This window comes from Lepidochelys kempii, chromosome 5 (genome assembly GCF_965140265.1).
Source record: "Lepidochelys kempii isolate rLepKem1 chromosome 5, rLepKem1.hap2, whole genome shotgun sequence".
NCBI classification, from domain to species: Eukaryota; Metazoa; Chordata; order Testudines; family Cheloniidae; genus Lepidochelys; species Lepidochelys kempii.
In genome coordinates this window covers 50,334,684-50,345,042 of record NC_133260.1, presented here as the reverse complement: position 1 = coordinate 50,345,042, position 10,359 = coordinate 50,334,684, and positions in this window count along the sequence as shown.

The following is a 10,359-nucleotide window of genomic DNA, read 5'->3' as shown; positions in this document are numbered from 1 at the left end:
TGGTAAGGGGGCGGCGTGCACGCAGGGCGGTGCAGGGGTTGGGTAGAGGGTCCCGGGGGGGCAGTCAGGGGCAGGGAACAGGGGGCGGTTAGGGGTGGGAGGTCCCGGCAGGCAGTCAGGGGACAGGGAACAGGGGGCAGTTGGATGGGGCGGAGGTTCTGGGGCAGTCAGGGGCTGGGGAACAGGGGGGGTTGGATAGGGCGTGGGAATCCCGGGAGGCCTGTCACAGGGCGGGGGTGTGGATAGGGGGCGGGGCAGTCAGGAGACAGGGAGCAGGGGGGGTTGGATAGGGGATGGGATCTTGGGGCGGGGGGTCCCAGGAGGGGGCAGTCAGGGGACATGGAGCGGGGGGGGGTTGGATGGGTCGCGGTTTCTGAGGGGGACAGTCAGGGGGTGGAAAGTGGGAGGGGGCCAATAGGGGGCGGGGGCCAGGCTGTTGGGAGGCACAGCCTTCCCTACCTGGCCCTCCATACAGTATTGCACCCCAATGTAGCCCTGGGGCCAAAAAGTTTGCCCACCTCTGGGTTAGGTACATACACCTTCTTTGTCCTGTAACCCTACCCCTTGTATCAACATCACACACAGTGGTGGATCTTATGCCAGGGCAAGTAGTGCTCTTCTTGTTCTCCTTTCACAGTATATCATTAGAGTAGTTGCTGAATGTAGAGTGTTCACCTCACTTCCTTTGCTAACTTGGGGTCTGATAGGAATGTCCTTACTGGCATGATATTGATAGTCAATGGGTCTACTTGCATCTGTGAGGCCTACAAATGGGAATAAGTGTGCAGGATTGGGATCTTAAAAATCTAATACGTACACATCAGCATTTTGCCCAGAATTTCTTCTGTTCCATTCAGGGTCTTATTCTGTGCTCACCCCCATGGTACAGGTTTCCCAACTACAATGCCAAAGCATTCACATTGTAGGGAGCATTTTCTATTAAACTGACAATACAGTGTGAATCTCAATGATCATTTATTCCTGGGTTTTGTTCAGTGATACTACTAGCTGTGCTGAACTGTGACAAATCTGGAAACTTGGTAAGAATGTAGGTTTTAATTTTTTAAGATACTAAAATCAATAAATCATTTAGGAATGATCAGTGACTTCAAATTAAAATTAAATAGATAAAGGAAGTCATATTATGGGTAATTTAGGATGACTGTCAGTTTCCATGTTTATAATTCATTAATTTTTCTTTCCCCAAATTGTCAACAAGGAAACTATATGAATACTAATGATTATTTTGTATTGGAACAGTTTATTCAATAAAAGTTTGTTTTATCAGCAATAATAATTCCAGGATGTGACTTTCCATGTACACAAAACATTGATTAGACAAAGGACAAAAATCCCAAAGAAAATAAAGCAATTTCTGAGATTATGGGCTCATGATACACCATTTGTTCAGAATTTTTCTTACATATAACACTGACAGTCTGTACCCCTCTGTTCACCCCTTTTAGTGGATTATGGTAAAACTTGTTCAAAATATGACTTGTTATGTATCGTTTGCGAACTCGTGATTTGCTGATCATTATTGTCTTGGTAAAATATGTGGTAACGTTGTATGTAAAGTTATAAGATTCCACTGTGTGATATCACTGGGACATGTTCTGGAGGGCAGTCACAAACTAGTTCCCCGGAGACAAAAGGCTAGCCAACGCCTCAGCTAGGTGTTAATGAGATCATATGGACCATCATCTGATTAAGTGGCCTCAGCAGGAGATAGGGTGTGGGCAAAGAATCTAAGTTTTGACAAAGAAGCTGCTTGAGGTTCCTGTCTATGCAGACTTCCTGTCACCTGAACGTCAATTGGAGATGATTCTTGTGCAAGAGAAATTACTACAAGATGAGAGCAAACTCCCCGCTCCACTATGTCCCCCCTCCCCCCCAATCACCTCTCCCTTTCTCTCTACCAACAGTATCGATAACACCTGAAGAACAAAGGACGCAGCACTGGACTGGGGGATAGATTGTGACTGAAAGGAGTTCAGCCAGTAAGACTGATGAGATATGTGGTGAGAGAGACCTTTGCTTTGAATTCCCTCTAACTTGTTAAGTTAGTCATTAGTTGTGATTTACTTCTACTTTCTTATAACCAGTTCTGACTTTTATGCCTCATTACTTGTAATAACTTAATCTATCTTTCTGTAGTTAATAAACTAATTTTACTGTTTTAGCTAAACCAGTGAGTTTGGATTGAAGAATTTGGGAAACTCCATTTGAGATAAGATTGGTGCATATTTTCTATTAATAAATTATGGACTTTAAATGAGCTTGTATTGTCCAGGAGGGTGCTGGGCAGTACAAGGCGCACATTTCTAGGGGCAGTCTGGGACTGGGAGTTTGCTGGTGTTGCCCTGCAGTGTAATTCATGAGTGGCTGGCTATAGCACTCATACAGTATAGCTGGGAGTCAATTTCAAAATTGAACATTCTGAAGGAATAAACAAAACAAGATGATTTAATTGGGGATTGGTCCTGCTTTGAGCAGGGGGTTGGTGACCTCCTGAGGTCCCTTCCAACCCTGATATTCTATGATTCTATGATTCTAAGATGAAAATATCTTAGCTTATCATGCTCAAAATATTTTTGTGATTAATAACTTTTTATCTTTAACATTTATTGCATTTTCTAATGTTCCATAAAACATAGGATAATGTCAAACATGAGCTAGTCCCTAAGGATTATATAAGTAACAACAAAAATGACATTAACCTTCCTCTTCCAAATAAAATTAAAGGAAATACTGCCCCAAATCTACAGAGAAACTGTAGGAAGGTAAACATATTAGATAACAAGGAAATAAATTTAATTCATGGTACTTAGCCTTCAGAAATTCCCTTAAATAAATATATAATATCTTAGTAAGAAAATTGTTAATTCACTGTGGTGAATATGGTTATCTACAAGTGATAAGCAAAAAGAACTCCAGTCTCCCTGAATTGATTTACAAGGAAGATATGCCTTCTAATAAACAAGTACTTCATACAGCGAAGGAGATGGGTGCCAGTCTGTCTATGGTATTGCCAGGGAATCAAAAAATTCAGATTTCAAGTCCAGAAGGGACCATTCTGATCATCTAGTCTGACTTCCTGTAGAACACAGGCCAGGAAACTTCCCCCAAATTAATTCAGAGAGCATGTCTTTTAGAAAAACATCCAATCTTGATTAAAAATGGTCAATGATGGAGAATCCACCATGACACTTGGTACATTGTTCCAATACTTAATTACCCTTACTGTCAAATGTATGCCTATTTCCAGTCTGAATTTGTTTACCTTCAAGTGCCACACATTGAATCACATTATACTTTTTTCTCTCTGTCTTTATTTATTTTATTTGTTCCCCATGTAGATACTTGTAGACTGTAACCAAATCATCCTTTAGCCTTCTAAATAGATTGATTAGAAAACATGACTTATGGTTAAGGCTGTAAGTCTGTCACAGAAGTGACAGATTCCATGACTTTCTGGGACCTGCTGATTTCTACAGTGGTCGGTGTGGCTGGCCCTGGGGCCGCCTGAGCAGCTCGGGCAGCCCCTGGGCCAGCTGCACCGGCCGCTGCTAGAGCAGTCTTGGGCCACTGCACCACCCTCCAGCAGCAGCGGGAGTGCCGGGCTGCCATGCCTCCCGGAAGCAGGGGTGCTGGACTGCGTGCCACACCCCACCCCGGAGCACCCATTGCACCCCTGGGCCACCCCCTTCCTCAGAGCACCCAAGATTTAGTCAGGGGTATATATAGTACAAGTCCTGGATAGGTCATGGGCAATGAATTTTTCTTTACTACCTGTCCATGACTTTTACTAAAAATACCATGACTAAAATGTAGCCTTACTTATGGTGATAGACTCAAGAAGCTCATCCTTGTGGCTCTTCTCTGAACTCTATCCAATTTATCAACATCCCTCTACAGCTGCAGACGCTACCAGAACTGGACACTGTATTTCAGCACTGGTCGCACCAGTGCCAAACAGAGGTTAAAATAACCTCACTACTCCTACTTGAGATTGCCCTGATTATGCATTGCATTAGGTTTTTCGGCCACAGCATCACATTGTGAATAATGAGTTGAATATGAGCTGCCAATGACCCCCAAATCTTTCAGAGTCACTTCTTTCCAGGATAAAGTCCCTAGTCCTGGAAGTATAACCTACATTCTTTGTTCTTAAATGTAAATATTTAAATTTAGTCAATTAAAATTCATATTGTTTGGCTGTGCCCAGTTTATGAAGCAAATCCAGATTGCTTTGAATCAGTGACCTGTCCTCCTCTTTATTTACCACTCCCCCAATTTTTGTCATCTGCAATCTTTATCAGTGATTATTTTTTCTTCCATGTCATTAACAAAAAATGTTAAGTAGCACAGGGCCAAGAACCAGTCCTTCAGGACTGCACTGGAAACATACCTGCTTGATGACTCTTTCCCATTTTAAAATTACATTTTGAGGCCTATCAGTTTGCCAGTTTTTAACCCATTTAACCTGGCACACTTTAATCTTACATCATTCTAGTTTTTAATCAAAATCTTGTGTGGTACCAAGTCAACATTATTATTGTTATCAACCAAACTTGTAACCTCATCAGAAAAAGATATCTAGTTAGTTGATTGGCATAAATTACACTACCCTCCTTGAATGCTTTATTAATTGAGTCCTGTATCAGCTGCTCCATTTTCTTGCCCAGGATTGATATCAAGCTGACTGTACAATAATTAACTGGGTCATCCTGTTTACCCTTTTTAAAATTGGCACAACATTAGCTATCATCCAGTCATCTGTACCTTCCCCAGTGCTCCAAGACTTATGGGAAAATTAACATTAACTGTCCAGTGAGCTCCCCAGCCAGCTCTCCATAAAACTCTTGGCTGCAAGTTATTGGGACCTGCTGATTTTAAAAATGTCTAACTTTTTAGCAGCTTTTGCTTAACATTCATTCTCTAGAGATACTAGTGAAATGAGACTACCCAGATTTTGACAGAGCAGAAATATTTATTTGAATAGTCTGCCTTTTCTACATTATTGATAATTCTACCATTTCCATCTAGTAATGGACCAATACCATTGGGGGACATAAGATCTGCATAAGTAGTATATAGTAACAAGAGTAATTTGAAATGCCTTTATAATGAGAGAGAATAGATGTAAAGACCACATGTGACACAGTGCAGAGGCACTGCTGAACAAGGGCTTAACTTCAGCTCAGTTTCCCTTCTCCTTGTGCACGTGCTCAGACAGAGCTATAAAAGTGGCTGCTGGGAAGACAGAGAAGAGAGGAAGGGCTTTCCTCTCTAGAAGTTTTGTATTGCATCTTTTCTTGCTTATGACACCTTATTTTGACTTTATAAAAGCTATTCCCTAATTTTAAAACGTTGCTGTATCTGTTTTTCTGCTTTTTTTTTTTTTTTTTTTTTAAATTCTACCAGTTAACACTACAAAATATCATTGGAGGGGTCTTATGTGAGCTCCTTAGTAACAGAGCTATCCTTAAAGAAAAGGAGTACTTGTGGCACCTTAGAGACTAACCAATTTATTTGAGCATGAGCTTTCGTGAGCTACAGCTCACTTCATCGGATGCATACCGTGGAAACTGTAGCAGACATTATATACACACAGAGATCATGAAACAATACCTCCTCCCACCCCACTGTCCTGCTGGTAATAGCTTATCTAAAGTGATCATCAAGGTGGGCCATTTCCTGCACAAATCCAGGTTCTCTCACCCCCCTCCAAAAACCACACACACAAACTCACTCTCCTGCTGGTAATAGCTTATCCAAAGTGACCACTCTCCCTACAATGTGCATGGTAATCAAGGTGGGCCATTTCCAGCACAAATCCAGGCTTTCTCACCCCCCCCCCCTTTTCCCGGACACACACACACACAAACTCACTCTCCTGCTGGCAATAGCTCATCCAAACTGACCACTCTCCAAGTTTAAATCCAAGTTTAACCAGAACGTCTGGGGGGGGGTAGGAAAAAACAAGGGGAAATAGGCTACCTTGCATAATTACTTAGCCACTCCCAGTCTCTATTTAAGCCTAAATTAATAGTATCCAATTTGCAAATGAATTCCAATTCAGCAGTTTCTCGCTGGAGTCTGGATTTGAAGTTTTTTTGTTTTAAGATAGCGACCTTCATGTCTGTGATTGCGTGACCAGAGAGATTGAAGTGTTCTCCGACTGGTTTATGAATGTTATAATTCTTGACATCTGATTTGTGTCCATTTATTCTTTTACGTAGAGACTGTCCAGTTTGACCAATGTACATGGCAGAGGGGCATTGCTGGCACATGATGGCATATATCACATTGGTGGATGTGCAGGTGAACGAGCCTCTGATAGTGTGGCTGATGTTATTAGGCCCTGTGATGGTGTCCCCTGAATAGATATGTGGGCACAGTTGGCAATGGGCTTTGTTGCAAGGATAAGTTCCTGTGTTAGTGGTTCTGTTGTGTGGTATGTGGTTGTTGGTGAGTATTTGCTTCAGGTTGTGGGGCTGTCTGTAGGCAAGGACTGGCCTGTCTCCCAAGATTTGTGAGAGTGTTGGGTCATCCTTCAGGATAGATTGTAGATCCTTAATAATGCGTTGGAGGGGTTTTAGTTGGGGCTGAAGGTGACGGCTAGTGGCATTCTGTTATTTTCTTTGTTAGGCCTGTCCTGTAGTAGGTGACTTCTGGGAACTCTTCTGGCTCTATCAATCTGTTTCTTCACTTCCGCAGGTGGGTATTGTAGTTGTAAGAAAGCTTGACAGAGATCTTGTAGGTGTTTGTCTCTGTCTGAGGGGTTGGAGCAAATGCGGTTGTATCGCAGAGCTTGGCTGTAGACGATGGATCGTGTGGTGTGGTCAGGGTGAAAGCTGGAGGCATGTAGGTAGGAATAGCGGTCAGTAGGTTTCCGGTATAGGGTGGTGTTTATGTGACCATTGTTTATTAGCACTGTAGTGTCCAGGAAGTGGATCTCTTGTGTGGAGTGGACCAGGCTGAGGTTGATGGTGGGATGGAAGTTGTTGAAATCATGGTGGAATTCCTCAAGGGCTTCTTTTCCATGGGTCCAGATGATGAAGATGTCATCAATATAGCGCAAGTAGAGTAGGGGCTTTAGGGGACGAGAGCTGAGGAAGCGTTGTTCTAAATCAGCCATAAAAATGTTGGCATACTGTGGGGCCATGCGGGTACCCATAGCAGTGCCGCTGATCTGAAGGTATACATTGTCCCCAAATGTAAAATAGTTATGGGTAAGGACAAAGTCACAAAGTTCAGCCACCAGTTTAGCCGTGACATTATCGGGGATAGTGTTCTTGACGGCTTGTAGTCCATCTTTGTGTGGAATGTTGTACATTCACATTGTGAAGAGAGTTGTCACTTTGGATGGGCTATTACCAGCAGGAGAGTGAGTTTGTGTGTGGGGGGGCGGAGGGTGAGAAAACCTGGATTTGTGTTGGAAATGGCCCAACTTGATGATCACTTTAGATAAGCTATTACCAGCAGGACAGTTGGGTGGGAGGAGGTATTGTTTCATGATCTCTGTGTGTGTATATAATGTCTGCTGCAGTTTCCACGGTATGCATCCGACGAAGTGAGCTGTAGCTCACGAAAGCTCATGCTCAAATAAATTGGTTAGTCTCTAAGGTGCCACAAGTACTCCTTTTCTTTTTGCGAATACAGACTAACACGGCTGTTACTCTGAGAGCTATCCTTTTAACATGGCCCCATAAAGTAGCACCCAAGCTTGCATTTAAAAATAGATTGTTTGTAGACCTTTTGCTTGTAAAGATACAAATTCTTTGTTAAGATTGAAAGAAACAAGTAGCTGAGTGTGACCCAAAGACCCCTCGATGCCAGCTGGAAAGGGGGTTACAAGAATATCCTGGTTCTGGTATGTACATTCTGGTTCACCAAAGAATGTCCTGTGAGGTCTTAAATGAAAGCAGGGTCATGCTGGTCCTTAATATTGTTGTGAAATGTACATGTACAGATACTTTGTAAGGAATTAAGTATGTATAATGGATTAATTTTTTTTTTAAGTTTCTGTATCAATGCAGAGTTGACTAACAGGTTTTCTGTCAGACAAAAGATGTTTATTCACCTGTTCCCCTCTCAGGATGTAAATTAAGCACTGTAAGCTAATGCAATACATACAAAGTCAACAGGGCAGCAGCACACAGGAAACTAAGCCACAGGGGTTATTCTGACTCTGAGCACAGACAATCAGTTTTGGGGATATAAGTAGATGGCAAAAAGACACTCTTTATCCTGCACCTTGGAAGTAAATGGACAATGCATTTACATTCATGAAAATGGGATCTCTGCCAACCTTGGAGGAAGATGTTGCAAAAGACTCTAAGTGAGAGAAGGCTACATTAGACAGGAGGTTAGTCTATTATGATTTTGTTTTATATGTAACCCTTTTGTTTCAATATTCAAGAGATAGTGAGTAAGGATAATGGAATTTGTGATAAACGTATTGTTTTCACTGCAGAGATATAATCTCACTGTGTGGTACTAAACAAGGGTATGATCCTCAAGTTAAATCATACAAGCTGGTGTATACACGGTTTCCTTGGGGCAGCAGACTTGGTATTTCTGTTAGTGTTCAGGGGAGAAGGGGATGGACACAACAGGGGAATGCTTCAAAAGAATTGAGACTATCAACAAAGTAAGATTTGCATAGCCCAGTGTTGGGTTGCTAAACAGGCTGGTGGTGTCAGCCAGTTCAGCACAAGCAAGTCTCTCATGGGGTGGCGGAGTGAGTTAACAAGGTGAATCATGGTGCTGGCTACCCCGAGACCTGTCACACTAGCTGCATTCCTCAAGAGGCACAATCCTTGCCTGAGTTCCCTAATCTGCAGGGGGAAGTGTACATGGCACACCATTGACAGTGGAATCCGCTATCCTTGAAGAACTAAGCTAGGTGTAAAGGCTAGTGCACGAGGGTGGAACAGTACCACGGTCCCATGTCCTCCCCTCTTCCAGCTTTGGGGTCACTTGTGCCCTGGGTTGATGCTGGGAGGTGGTAGACTATCTAGTGCCCCAAGCACAGGCACATGCAAAAGGGATGGGAAAGACTGTGCCATCCACATCCCCTTCACAACTACATTGGGACCAAGTTATGTCTGATCTGAACTACTACTCTGTTATGGTTTTCAAGCTACAGTAAGGCGGGGCTGTCCAACAAAAGTAATCTCCAAGGACTTTTAGCTAACACAGCCACAATGCCTCTGGGACCATCAGGGAGAGTCCAGACTAAATGCAAGAGTAGGAGCTGTGCCACTATTTAACAGCGTTCAGTGTGGAATCCCCAAACTCGTATACAAACTTACTCCAAATTTGGGAGAGTTGGATCCATGGTTTTATTTCAGGCCTATCTCTACTTACAGTTTTTTTAGCTAAGAAATGTTGTCAAAGGTCATTTTAAACGTGCATCCTTATAAAGAATGTTTACAGCCTGTACTGGAATACTTTTCAGGGATGGCTGTCATTTGATAAATATCCAATATCTAAATAAAGATAAGTCTAATTAATTACTCTTTTTTTTCAAGCTAATCAGTGTTCTGTATGCCTAAAATGCTCACCATGCTCTGCTTTGAAATCCAGTTTTGAATTGGCTATGAATACTACCCGTTTTCATTGGGAGGAAGAGTAGATGACTGGTGGCTTTTAAAAAATACATTTATGAAGCTTTTTAGGCGGAAGCTTGGTCTATCATAGGCGCCTTCTGGAGGTGGGGGGAAACCCTTAAGCACTAAGTGTCCCCTTTGGCAAACCCTTTTTCAACTGAAGCAGAGTGCTTTTTATTAAATATTTTACCTCAAGATTATGCCTGAGTGGAAAGTCTCAGTGGCACCAACAAATATTTCATCTCTTTATTAGGAAAATTCCATTCCTCAGCTCTTTTGTGTAAAAGAGCTTTCCTGACCAACATTCCTTATCATCCATTGGACTACATGTGGGAAAGCAAATGCTTGGGGTGAAATCTTGTCCCATATAAGTCAATGGGAGTTTTGTCATTGGCTTCAGTGGGTTAAGATTTCACCTGTAATGTTTAGTGATTACATTATAATTTAATATTAACCATACGTCTTCTGTAGCAATGGCTTTATATATTGCAAGTTGTAATGGTTTATTGTAAGTTGTAATTGTAAATTATATATGTTTTACTTTATACTTGTAAGGAAAAAAACTTTCATCTATAACACTGAAGTATTTTGTATTAGTTTTAGTACTTTGTGCAATTTACCTTTGTCGTGCCATTTTTCGGCTTATAGTATTAAGAAATTATTTATAAATATGACTCATCGAAAAACAAGGAATCAATTTATCTATTTTTATATGGCAATGACTCTGCACTTCGGGACT